General features: G+C 38.6%; 1 long non-coding RNA gene across 1 annotated transcript; it reads left to right on the top strand.

Moving 5' to 3' along the window:
• Nucleotides 1–406: 406 nt before the first annotated feature.
• On the top strand, nucleotides 407–7,403 carry LOC139176551 (uncharacterized). The gene is made up of 3 exons (XR_011561013.1): nucleotides 407–588; nucleotides 1,609–1,652; nucleotides 7,290–7,403. It is a non-coding gene; the product is annotated as an uncharacterized lncRNA (long non-coding RNA).
• Nucleotides 7,404–12,031: the final 4,628 nt, after the last annotated feature.

Below are 12,031 nucleotides of genomic sequence, written 5' to 3'. Positions count from 1 at the left end.
TTCTTACAAGAAAGGGCAGGTCCTGAGGCAGGACTTACCCTCCAGGGTCTAGTCCTGGCTGAGTCAGAGCTCAGCTGGCAGCGCCCTCAGTGTTGGGTCCTGAGACCCTGCTCAGCCGTCAGTGCTGAGGGAGCCGGGCACCCAACCCAACTGGCCCTCAGGATCCTAAGGTCGGCCATGTGGTGGGAGGTATGGGAGCAGGTCCTCCAGATGGTATCCCAGGCAGACGGGGCTGTCAGAAGGTGGCAGAGGAGGGGAGAGAGTCATTGCCTCCTCAAGGCCTGGGCCCGGCCAGTAGGGGCCACAGTAAAGGCTCTGGAGGTCAGCAGGACACAGCCCCCAACATGTCCCCTGCTCCCCCAGAACACCCGCTGGCCTGTGGCTGGATGAACTGGAGCACCTTTGGGGGAAGGCTGGGATTGACTCTTACCTCACTGACCACTTGACAATCCCTGCTCCAGTGAACTTGGCTGAATGTCCTCACTAACGGTCACTCACTGGTAGTTGCTTCCTTGGGGGAGGAGCCCATTGCAAATGGCTGAACAGGACCTGTTGCCTGGTGACAGGGTGCAGCTTAATAGCTCACAGGTATGGCTGTGCTGAGGTCTGCACTTGGCTGTGCTCTGTTACAAGTCTCCTTGGCAAGTCTCCATTCACCCCTGTCCTTTAGAGGTATTCCCAGACAGAAACTAGATGGCCACAGCTGTCAGCTTTGGGTGGTCTCTTTATATCATGCAGTACTGTCTTTATTGGGTTCAAGAATGTCATATATGAGTAGGAGCCATGGACATGTGAGCTACTTCCTCACACAAGCTACTTTTCCCTCAGCCCTGTTCAAGCCCTGTCTCCTTCATCCCCACTTCCATTTGATAATGGAGCACTGTCACACAGGCCTGACTTTGTGCCTCGGTAGGTCACAATATCTTGCCTCATGATGAAAGAAATCACCACAAAATAACCTCATCATTCATTACCTCCTAATGGAGATGTATCTAGTACTGTTTATTTGGGTCAAAACCTTGATAATTAAATATTTTAAAACTCATTTCATCTCACCAATTTTGGGTTTATATGTGCTTTAAAAGGTCTATACATGTGCTTTATCTATACATGTGCTTTCAGAAGCCCTCCTTTGTCTGATTCAGTGAATCATACATGGATTTCATTTCCTCATTGAACTAACATCATTGCGAAACCACAAGGTTAGATATTAGCAGTTTCTCATGAATATATTATATATGACTAATATAAATACTCTGAGTCATTATGTGATTGATACATTCTCAGGTTGATCTAATTAGCCTTTGAACAGACTTATGGCCCAGTTTAAGAGTTAATAAATTATCTGGCTGTTCTCCACACAACTTTTTTATTTGGTTCAATTAATACCCAAGCTTTTGGTAAAGGAACCGGGCAAAAGGCTAAAACTTATCCACATTCAACAATTACATATTTTAATGGTATATATCACTCCTGAGTACTTGATTCCTTTGTTTTAATATATATGTGTGTGTGTGTGTGTGTGTGTGTGTGTGTGTGTGTGTGTGTATACACACACATAGGGTTGCTTATGACAGTGATCATTATTTTCTTTTTATTTGCATACAGGCTAGGTATTAGAAGGCTTCTGTGAGACTGTCTCAATGATATAAGTGAGTAATTTTAGGAAATCCAAAAATGCTGTATAAAAATGCATGCAATTAAACTATTATTTTAGTTCTCTGGCATCTGGTAATTTTCTAGAGAATTACAAACTTCCTTTGCTCTTGACAAATACTGTTGACTTCCTCCAAATCTTCATTTTTACCTAATTCTATGTATGCTCTGCTGCCTTCTCAGTTGCTCAGTTGTCCAATTCTTTGTGACCCCATGGACTGTAGTCCACCAGGCTCCTCTGTCTATGGGATTTCCCAATGGAGTGGGTTGCCATTTCCCCCTCCAGGGAAATATTCCCGACCCAAGGATTGAACCTGAGTCTCCTACAACTCCTGTGTTCCTGTGTTGGCAGCAGTTTCTTTGTGAGTGAGCCATCTGGGAAGCCCAATTCAATGTATAGGACCCATGATAAATAAAGGTTGCTTTTAAAGTTATTTGCATGTCTTTGAATGAAATAAAAGATAATATAATAATATTAATATATGTGTAACTTCAGGTGTTGTTTCTATTCCACAGAGTAAATCTACCGAAGTTGTATTTGCATTTAATTATTTTTTTAAATGTAGCTATACCCTGTGGACTGTAGCCCACGAGGCTCCTCTGTTCATGAGATTCTCCAGGCAAGAATACTGGAGTGGGTTGCCATTTCCTTCTCCAGGGGATCTTCCCAACCCAGGGTTCGAACCCAGGTCTCCCTCATTGCAGGCAGATGCTTTAACCTCTGAGCCACGAGGGAAGCCCATATTATAGTCTCCTTGATATTGTGTTAGTCACTCAGTCATGTCTGACTCTTTGCAACCCCACAGAGTCCAAATCCACTGATGCATACACAGACAGTAGTGTGGGCTATTAAAGTGTGGGCTAATTATAATGTGAGAGCTAGTGCATGATCAGAGCTGATTCACCAGGTGGTGAGTAATACAGATTTTTATTAATTCCTATGTTACTTTAAACCTAACTAAACCTGTACCTAGTCTAAAATACATTCCCATAACAACTTATGTAAATAATGTAAATTATGCATTTAGCCACAGAAAACATGGATCATAATCATATACTATTTTTTTATCTGAAAAATATTTTAATTTGATATTGTAATAGTATCTCCTCAATATAGAAATAATTGTTAGTAGTCCACTGGCATGTTTGGTATAATTCTCATTAGTAATTTAGTATCATGCCCTTCTCATGGACATGATAATCCCAAGCCTTATTAAGTTTTGTGCATCACACACTATCTTACTTTTAGACACTTAGTGCCCACTAGCAGTCTCTTCCCACTATTCCTTCACTTACCAACTAGAAACCACTGGTCTGTTTTCCATGTCTGCACTCTGGTCTATGCTCAGTCGTGTCTGACTCTTTGCAACCCTTTGTACTGTAGCCCACCAGGCTCCTCTATCCATAGAATTTCCCAGAAAGAATACTGGAGTGGTTGGACATTTCCTATTCCAAGGGAATTTTCCAACACGGGAATCAAACTTGCATCTCCTGTGTCTCTTGCACTGCAAGCGAATTCTTTACCACAGAGCTATTACATTGGGGAAGTCCTGTCTCTGCACTCAAGTTTGGATAATCCCTATTGATATTTTCCAAGTGTGTTCATTGTTGCTGCAGTATCTAATCTGCTTTTAGTATCATCAAATAGCCTCTCTTTGGCAGAGACTTCTTTACAGCTACATTTTCATCTTTCTATTTTTCCTTTAATTTCTTGAATCCTATATCATAGAAATACACAAAGTACTGTTTTGGTACTCTCATCTTTTCTACTATTAGTCTTCTGCCAGCGAGTCACATTTTCCTGTTTCTTGGCATGTGTAGAAATTTTCTAATTGGATGGTGTGGTGGTTTAGTGAGTAAGACATGTCCAATTACTATGACCAATTACCATGTCCTCCTCCAGGGGATCACCCTGACCCGGGATCAAACCTGCCTCTCCTGTATTGCAGGCAGGTTCTTTACTTCTGAACCACCAGGGAAATGCTTAATTGGGTGTTGAACATTATACCTACTACATTGCTGAAAGTCTAGAATTAATTTTTTTTTCTTGAAAATAAGCCTGACTTTTGTTCTAGAATTCAATTCAATTATTCTCAGGTTGATTTTTCTCTAGACTTATTTTTAAGGATTGCTATAGTGAGTGTAAAACACATGTTTTTCTGGAGAAAATTTAGGCTTCTTATTATTAATAATATTACTATCTTGCTTCTAGCCTGGATAAATTAGGCTTACTACTGTCATTGTTTTTCTACCAAAATATTAACCTCCAGGGAACCTTACTGAATACCATAGGTTATTGACAGTTGAGTTTCCTGTACTGTTGTTATCTTTAATATCTCTGCACTTCATGTAATCTGAGAACTATTTAGCTTATATCATCACCTTATTGTTCTTTTTCCTTGTCTCATAAACTTTCATTTTACACATATGTAGTCTAATATTCTGTGAAGACTCAGAGCAATTGCTATGCAGAGTTTTGGTGCTCTTTTTCTATATAGATTCCTCTTATGTTGAACTCTGCCTTGCAACTTACAACTACCTCAGTGCACCTAAACTTTAATCTCTGTATGTTCCATACCTGTGGTCAGTCACTTGAGTCATGTCTGACTCTTTGTGACCCTATGGGCCGTAGCCTGTCAGGCTCTTCTTGGGATTTTCCAGTTAAGGATACTGGAGTGGATTGTGATGACCTCTTCCAGGAGATCATACTGACCCAGGGACTGAACCCGTGCCTCCTGCATCTCCTGCATCACAGGTGGATTTTTCACCTGTATGCTTAGGTCAGGGATATCACTGCCCTCTGCCTGCGATTTCTGTCTATGTACTATGATCTGTAATGTGTCTCTGAAGTGAAGCGAAGTGAAGTGAAAGTTGCTCAGTGGTGTCTGACTCTTTGTGACCCATGGACTGTATAGTCCATGGAATTCTCCAGGCCAGAATACTAGTGCAGGTAGCCTTTCCTTTCTCCAGGGGATCTTGTCAACCTAGGGATCGAACCCAGGTCTCCTGCATTGCAGGCAGATTCTATACAAGGTGAGCCACAAGGGCAGCCCAAGAATACTGCAGTGGATAGCCTATCCCTTCTCCAGTGGATCTTTCCAATACAGGAATCAATCCCTTCTCCAGTGGATCTTTCCAATACAGGAATCAAACTGGGGTCTCCTACATTGCAGGTGGATTCTTTACCAATTGAGCTATTAGGGAAGCTCCACTGTGTCTCTAGGCAATTTTATTTCTCACACTACTTGTTTTTCCACTTTGGGAAATTTGGAAATCTGAAGCAGTGCCAAAAGACTGGAAAAGGTCAGTTTCATTCCAATCCCAAAGAAAGGCATTGCCATGTCCAACTACAACACAATTGCACTCATTTCACATGCTCACACAGTATTTTTCAAATTCCTCCGAGTGAGCCTTCAATATTACATAAACTGATAACTTCCAGAAGTTTAATCTGGATTTTAAAAAGGCAGAGGAACTGGAGCTCAAATTGCCAACATCTGTTGGATCATAGAAAAAGCAAGAGAATTCCAGAAAAACATCTACTTTTGCTTCATTGACTATGAAAAAGCCTTGGATTGTGTGAATCACTACAAACTGTGGAAATTTCTCAAAGAGATGGGAATACCAGACCATCTTACCTACCTCCTGAGAAACCTCTATGCAGGTTAAGAAGCAACAATTAGAGCTGAACATAGAACCACAGACTGGTTCCAAATTGGGAAAGGAATGTGTCAAGACTATATTTTCACCCTTCTTGTTTAATTTCTATGTAGAGTAGATCATGTAAAATGCTGGGGTGGATGAAGTACAAGATGAAATCAAGATTGCCAGGAAAAGTATCAATAACCTCAGATATGCAAATGACAACACTCTTATGGCAGAAATAGAAGAGGAACTAAAGAATCTATTGATGAAGGTGAAAGATGAGAGTGAAAAAGCCAGCTAAAACTCAACATTCAAAAATGAAGATCATGGCATTCAGTCCCATTATTGCATGGCAAATATGTGGGGAAACAATGGGGAAATGATGACAGACTTCATATTCTTGGACTCCAAAATCACTGCAAATGGTGACTACAATCATGAAATTAAAAGACGCTTGCTCCTTGGAAGAAAAGCTATGATAAACCTAGACAGCATTTTAAAAAGCAGAGACATTACTTTGCCAACAAAGTTTCATCTAGTCAAAGCTATAGTTTTTCCAGTAGTCATGTACAGATGTGAGAGATGGACCATAAAGAAAGCTGAGAAGCAAAGAATTCATGCTTTTGAACTGTGGATTTGGAGAAGACTCTTGAGAGTCCCTGGGACTATAAGGACATTATATAATCCTGAATATTTATTGGAAGGACTGATGTTGAAGTTTAAACTCCAATAATTTGGCCCACCTGATGCAGAGAGACCTGGCTCATTAGAAAAGACTCTGATGCTTGGAGGGACTGAAGGCATGAGGAGAAGGGGACAACAGAGAAAGAGATTTTGTGATGGCATTACAGACTCAATTGACATGAGTTTGAGCATGCTCCAGGAGATGGTGAAGGACAGGGAATTCTCCCATGCTGTAGTCCATAGGTTCACAAAGAATCAGACATGACTGAGCAAATGAACAACAAAAATTCCATATTTATTGCTCTTTACTGAACTTGCTTTATATTGTGAAAATCACTTAATTTTGATACTGTCAACAAGTAAGCACACCATCAGTTGTTTGAAAAAATTTATTTTATGTTATATGTGATTTTAATGAAGAAAGTAGTAAAGATGCTATGTGAGATATAAAATAAATTTTAAAATATGAACTCTGAAACTGAAGCCTATTATACAGAGTGAAGTAAGCCAGAAGGAAAAACATCAATACAGTATACTAACGCATATATTTGGAATTTAGAAAGATGGTAACAATAATGCGGTGTACGAGACAGCAAAAGAGACACCGATGTATAGAACAGTCTTATGGACTCTGTGGGAGAGGGAGAGGGTGGGAAGATTTGGGAGAATGACATTGAAACATGTAAAATATCATGTAAGAAACGAGTTGCCAGTCCAGGTTCGATGCAAGATACTGGATGCTTGGGGCTAGTGCACTGGGACGACCCAGAGGGATGGTATGGGGAGGGAGGAGGGAGGAGGGTTCAGGATGGGGAACACATATATACCTGTGGCGGATTCATTTTGATATTTGGAAAACTAATACAATTATGTAAAGTTTAAAAATAAAATAAAATTTAAAAAAATAAATAAAATTAAAAAAAAATTAAAATATAAACTCTGAAATAAGGCTTCTTGAGTACGAATCCTTAGTTTACCATTTACTTGGTCTGTATCCTAGGAACGGTTAACTGTGCTTTTCCTACCTTGTCGTTCTAATCTGAGACATAATATCATCTATTTTGTAGAGTTGTTGTGAAGAATAAATTATATGTGTGTGTTTAAAATAGCTGGTACATCTAACAGCTGTAAATGTAATTATTATTATTCCCATAGACAAAATAAAATATAAAAGAAAAATAATAGAGAATTAGATTTCAATACAGAAAATATGTGTGCAAGTAACTTTGTAAGTATAATTAGTTGCATTTTTAAGGTGATAAAATAACTGATAAGGCATAATAAATATCACTTCTATTGATCAGAATATGAACCAAAACATTCTGATATAAGACAGAAATGTGACCAAGAAGAACAGAAAATCACTTGTGCTTCTCTGCTGGAGTCCAGCTCCAGCAGCCAGGGATTCAACCAGAAGAGATGAACGGTGTTGGTGAGTAATGAGACAGCCTCCAAGTTTTCTTGGACTGCCTGTTTATTTCAAGCTTATGATTCTCTTTTATACTTTTACAAAAGTATTAGGTCAGAGGTTTGATATTTTCAGTTCCCCCTCTCCCAGATTTATTATCTCCATAAATCATTGTTGCTCTTCAAGCAGAGTTCCTGCTTCAGTGATTCTCTGGGAATCAGCCTTATCATCTATTATCTACCTCATCTAATGTGTCCCATAATTAACTTGTGATTACATTGTAACTCATGCTACATTCCTCAGTTTACTACTTATCTTCCTAAATCCTGTTTGCCCCTAACATCCTGAGCTCACTATCTCTTAAAAATGCTTCTAGCTATAGTGTCCCTAAAAATTCCTAACTTCTATAAGCTATAGTAAAATATGCTAACTTCACAACATTCCTTAAATCTTTAACTTCTAACTGTTTTAATTATTTCTAAGCCCTAAATTCAGTAAACTCCTTTGCCATAAACATTCTCCTCACAAATAGGCTTCAGATAGCAATCCCTCCTATGGCCTCAAGCTACAGCCTATCTGCTTATCCTGGAACACTCTTTTGTAAAAGTCCTTAAACCAATGTCAATTATGAATTATTCTCTGAGCACAGCTGCAGAAGGCTTTGTGCCTTCTCATGCTCCTCTCAAGAACAAGAAGCACCTTAATATTCCTGTTCAGTCAACTCAGCCGAGGAGAGGAAAAGACATGTCAGAATTACAAGGCCTAACTCCTTCATCCCAGGACGGTGCCTGCGGAATGAGGAGAGGGGTCTGGGGCCATGCCTCCATTTTGTCAGTAATGCCTAATGCGGCTCACGACAATTCTCTGCCGGGATAGGTAGGGTATATTTTTTCTGTAAGATTGCTGTGCCTATACAGACCTTATAAAATGTCAGGACTCACACCAGTCCAGATGTGTGAAAGAGACACCAAGAGTCCCGACTGACAAATGATGCAAAGTACATTAATTCCCTGAAAAAGATTAAGGCACGTATCAAAGAGCAGAAGATTTTGAGACAGAGGAGCCTGGTGAATTGCCCTTTGCTTTAAAGTCAGAGCAACTATAAATATGAAGAAAACTAAAATAGACATCTGGGTTCATATATGAAATAAATCTCTGAGAACAGGGAATTTTTCTATCACATGAGTATTACTCCTTCTTGGTTGGTATGCTAATTTACTTGTTAGGATTATGGGGACCTCAGGTTAACTCAATGCTTGAGGTCAGTATTTTACTTCTATCAGTGAGTAAAATAAGGAAAAAAAAAATACTACTAAACATATCTCCCTGGATTTTGAAGATCCCCTGGAGGAGGCAATGTCAGCCCACTCTAGTACTCTTGCCTAGAAAATTCCATGGACAGAGCAGCCTGGTTGACACAGTCCATGGAGACACAAAGTGTTGGACACAATTGAGTGACTCAGCAGTCACTTGCTCAAACATGTCTTAAGGCTGTAATTTTTCATGAGGTACATAATTTCAAAATGCTAAACAGAAGAAAAGAGAAAGGAGAGGAAAAAAAAAAAAAAAAAGAGCCCTCTTGCTGAAAATGAATTCTCAATAAAAGTTAAAAACAAAACATTAAGAAATGCAATGCTGAAAAAGCCAATATGGTTGACAGCTAAAAATTTATTTTTGATAAAATTAATCTTTAAAGAGCAGCATTTCAAAGTCTTGAAATGAGTCTGAAAAAGAGGTTCAAACTTAAATCTGAAAGCATAACTTACATTAAAAGAGCAAAAAAGTATGAAACAAAATAAGGTGAAATTAAATTATACTAGAACAGACATCTAGATTCAATATTAATGATACTTTTGTAGTTCTTGAAATTACTGGTAAATGTTCATTTTCTGACTATGCTTAAATATTTATATAAATATATTACATCAGAGTTAACAAAATACTGTATAAAGAAACAAACTCTGAATATGTTTTATCAATTATTTTATAGTTATTATTTACCACAAATAAAACGTATTAGAAACATGCCAGGTTAGAGATATTGAAAAAGACACATGGACCCAATGCTCATTACAGCATTATTTACAAGAGCTAAAACATGGAAGCACCCTAGATGTCCATTGACAGATGAATGGATAAAGAAGCTGTGGTACATATATACAATGGAATATTACTCAGTCATAAAAGGAACACTTGAGTTCTTCCTAATGAGGTGGCTGAACATAGAGATATTACACAGAGTGAAGTAAGTCAGAAAGAGCAAGATAAATATCGTATACTAATGCGTATATATGGAATTTAGAAAGATGGTACTGATGACATTATTTGCAGAGCACCCGTAGAGACACAGACATAGACAACAGACTTATGGATGCAGAGGGTGGAGCCAGGAGGACAGAGTGAGACGAATGGAGAGAGTAACATGGAAACTTACATTATCATGTGTAAAACAGATAGCCAATGGGAATTTGCTGTATGACTCAGGGAACTCAAAAAGGAGCTCTGTAGCAACCTAGAGGGTGGGGTGGGGTGGGAAGGGAGATGGGGGAGAGGTTCAAGAGTGAGGATACATATGTATACCTATGGGTGATTCATGTTGATGTTTGGCAGAAACCAACAAATACTGCAAAGCAATTATCCTTCATTAAAAAATAAATTATTTAAAAAGAAAAAACATGCCAGGTAAGGTATTTCCCTGGAGATCCAGTGGTTAGGTCTCTGAGCTTCCACTGAAGGGGCACAGCTCGATATCTGGTTGGGTAACTAACATCCCACGTACCACTTGGAATGGCCAAAAGCTTGTGTTAAGGAATAAAAAGATTTATTAAATAAATAAATTAAACAAAAATGCCAGGTTAGTTCTCTATACATTCTGAATATAAAAACTGGAAAAAAGATGAGGACATGAAAAACTGTAATAATAATATAAAACATAAACATAAAACATTACCACATTTAAAATGCTCAGAAGTAACATTAAAGTCAGTAAAAATGTGCTCAAGTAAAAGTAATGGGGATAAGTGGTACAGTAACAATGCTAAGTTGTTTCAGTTGTGTCCAATTCTTTGTGACCCCATATTCTATAGCCCACCAGGCTTCTCTGTCCATGGGATTCTCCAGGCAAGAATACTGGAGTGGGTTGCCATTTCCTTCTCCAACAGTAACAATATCATGATAAAATTTCTTTTTCCTACATGATCACTAAGAGACAGTTCCAGTCAACAAGAGAGAAGTACAAAGGGGTAATCATTTGACCTACTATACAACTAAAATATAAAATAACACTGGCTTCCCTGGTAGCTCAGATGGTAAAGAATCTGCCTGCAATGAGGAAGACCTGGTTTCGAGGTTGGGAAGATCCCCTCGAGGAGGTCATGGCAATCCACTCTAGTATTCTTGCTTGGAGAATCCCCATAGACAGAGGACCCTGGCAGGCTATGATCCATGGGGTTTCAAAGAGTTAGACATGACTGAGCAACTAAGCATACACAGAAACAAGAAAAGAATTCATTTTTAAAAATTGATCTTAAATACTATGACAAATATGCAATGCACATAAATCACCAATGTTAGTCTCAAAGTTACACATTAAATATGTAAACACAAAAAAAGACCAATAGCATAATTGATAAGTACTTTGGGTTGGCAGCTGATCTGCAGAATAATCAAAATAGTAGGAAAACATCAATCTCATTGATGGTCAGGAATATTCAATTTTTATATTTGAACATTCAAATATTCATATAATCAAAAAGATTATATGATACCATTGTACACCTATAATATTGATTTAAAATAGGCTAAAATACTAATTTTTAAGGCTGAGTGCTGAAGAATTGATGCTTTTGAATTGTGGCATTGGAGTAGACTGTTGAGAGTCCCTTGGACTGCAGGACATCAAACCATTCAACCATAAAGGAAATCAGTCCTGGATATTCATTGAAAGAACTGATGCTGAAGCTGAAGCTCCAATACTTTGGCCACCTGAAAAAGACCTGATGCTGGGAAATATTGAAGGCAGGAGGAGAAGGGTACAACAGAGGATGGAATGGCTGGATGGCATCACCCACTCAATGGACATGAATTTCAGCAAGCGCCAGGAGTTGGTGATGGACAGGGAAACCTGGCATGCTGCAGTCCATGGGGTTGCAAACAGTCGGACATGACTGAGCAACTAAACTGAACTGATAGATGTCCAAGTGTCACTATAAATAATTCAGTTACAGAAAATACCAACTTTAGGTATTAGGGTGCATTATTGACTTATATCTTAAGTTATATACACTAAGTATGCAGTTTTCCCCCAAAATTAGAAATACCATATGATCCAGCAATTTCACTTATGGTTATTTTTTCAAAGTGTGTATCAAGAATGTGAATGCATAAGAGGTGGTATCCATGGATTATCGCTTAGCCATAAAGAAAAATAAAATCTTGTCATTTGTGACAACATAGAAGGACCTAGAGGGGATTATGCTAAGTACAATAAGTCAGAGTGACAAATACATCATACATCACAAGTATGATGTCATTTGTATGTGGAAACCGAAAACCAAAACCAATGAACTAAAATAACAAAACAGTAATGTAGTCATAGATGCAGAGAACAAATAAGTGGTTGCCAGACAGGAGAGGGAA

Source organism: Bos indicus, chromosome 16 (assembly GCF_029378745.1).
Source record: "Bos indicus isolate NIAB-ARS_2022 breed Sahiwal x Tharparkar chromosome 16, NIAB-ARS_B.indTharparkar_mat_pri_1.0, whole genome shotgun sequence".
Lineage (NCBI taxonomy): Eukaryota > Metazoa > Chordata > Mammalia > Artiodactyla > Bovidae > Bos > Bos indicus.
The sequence above is the reverse complement of the archived record's forward strand: the minus strand, read 5'-3'. Positions and strand labels throughout refer to the sequence as shown.